Here is a 2,303-nt window from a genome sequence, read left to right as displayed (position 1 = left end):
GAATTTTACTATATGACATCACATTGTTGATTTAAAATTTTTAATTACAATGTTATGAATTGTATTATATTTTATATTACTTAATGATAGGCAACCTTTATGTGAAGTATTTTTCCATTTATGTAATGATGCGTGACCTTAATTTTCACATGTATGTATGTATACAATGCATACATGCTATTAAATTCACAATAACTTATAAAGCATTCTGGAATTTTGAAAAAATATCAGACAATTGAATAAATAAATTACTGTCTCTATTTCATAGTGAGTTAAAATCCTCAACCTCTGTTATGTTTAATAGCAATTAATTCTATTATTGCAAGTACCCAAAGCTACTTTTTGTAAGTTCAACATCTTGCAGAGTTGTTTTATCTCAATGTTCTTTCTCAAGACAGTGTAGATTTTGACAAAATCTACACTGGACCAAACCCTAGACAGGCTCCTCTGAGCCCAACTAGTCCCCATCACTCAAGGACCCACATTTAGTAAGAGTCCTGTCAAACGAGGTTGTTTTAACCAGGAGCCCCATCACTCAATATTTCATTACCCTAGCCTGCCTTTATCAACAGTCTCGTTAGGTAAGTTTAGTCAAAGTTCCTCCTTACCACTAAAACTTCTTCTTAGTAATTTTCCATTCAGTGACCCCACTTCCCCATCCTGCTGTTTGGTTATAAAGTTCTACTTTTCTTTTTTGTATTTGAAATTAATCCTAATCTCTCTCCTACTGAAAAACGCCATTGCAGTAGTTCCTATACCTATCCTGATAGTCCAGGATAAAGTCTGCATTACTATTTTAACAAGTTTCCTGAATAATTCTTTCCTTAACAATTTGAATTGCATTTCAAAGCTGCAAATACATATGCATTATACATTTTCTCTTCTCCTTAAAAATTTAAAGGCCGGGCAAAAAGCCACCTGGGACCAAATGAAATCAAGGACAAAAGAATTAGACTGTATGGATACATGCACACAGTTTTATCTCTTGGCCACGTGGCACAATTTTATATGCCTCTTAGAGTTAAATTATTAAATTATTTAAATTAAACTCATGCAAAATGAACTGCTCTTTTCAGTTTTTATTTTCCTTTATTGATGATTCCTATTGAGTGTGCATTCTTCAGACAACATACTAAGATAGCATTGTAAGTTTTTTTTTCCTGTTAATAAATGATACCTTTTCTTTTTTAATTGCTCTTCATTTAGACACAGAAATGTTTATTTCTACAAAATGTTTTACTCATAATTAGTAAGTTCACCTGACTATAATGGCCTTAAGAGATGGGACTCTTCAATGTCAGTTTTTCTTATAAATTGAAGGAGCTTGTCAACATCACATTAGTTGTTCTTCCATGTTTATTTCCAATTAGCCTGGTCATTGGTTGATTATGTGAACTCTTTAAATATTAGTGCATTCTAATATTGTGTTCCTTTGGCTCACTCAAACAGTTCAGGCATATTTTTAAACACTACAAAGAATGACTCCAACTTAAGGAAACAATTGGTAAATCAACCCAGCCTATGAGCTCCCTTATCACACAGCATTTTCCAGTTTAGGGGACTGGCTGTGATAAGTAGGGTGGGACAGAACATTCATACTTGATTCAAGCTGGGTCAAACAAACTCTGTTTTTTAAAGAACTTTAAATTGAAAGGTAAAGATACTAATTTCTTTCTGTAGGGAACATTTGAAATTAAGTGCTTTGGGCTGGTCATCTTCTGTCAGGTGTTCAATTATGCAGAGAAATTTGTTCTGCATATGGTTAAAACAGAAAAGGACATGCAGGAAACATTCAACCCCAGCAATGGGGAGTGAGTAACTATTTTCCATTCCCTCTCAGTTTCTAACTTCAGCCCATCATGAAGCACCACTGTAATTTGTTTGAACTTGTTTTTTGGGTTTTTTTTGTTTGTTTGTTTTTTTGGTTTTTTTTGGAAAGAAGTGTTTAAAGTCCCAATTTTATTTATTTGCTTATTTATTTTATTTAATTTTATTTTGTCAATATACAATTCTTCAAGGAATTGCAATTGTTGTGTCTTCTTCCCTCCCTCCTCCCCCTGGTTTATTGTGTATTTATTTATTTATTTATTTCTAGCTCCCACAAATAAGTGAGAACATGTGATATTTCTCTTTCTGTGCCTGACTTCTTTTACTTAATATAATTTTCTCTATGTCCATCCATATGGTTGCAAATGGCAGTATTTCATTCTTTTTTATAGCTGAGTAGTATTCCATTTTGTAGATATACCACATTTTCCATATCTACTCATCTGATGATGGACATTTGGCCTGGTTCCTACTCT

The sequence above is a fragment of the Galeopterus variegatus genome, unplaced genomic scaffold (assembly GCF_000696425.1).
Source record: "Galeopterus variegatus unplaced genomic scaffold, G_variegatus-3.0.2 Scaffold4660, whole genome shotgun sequence".
Taxonomy (NCBI): Eukaryota; Metazoa; Chordata; class Mammalia; order Dermoptera; family Cynocephalidae; genus Galeopterus; species Galeopterus variegatus.
This window is presented reverse-complemented; position numbering follows the sequence as displayed.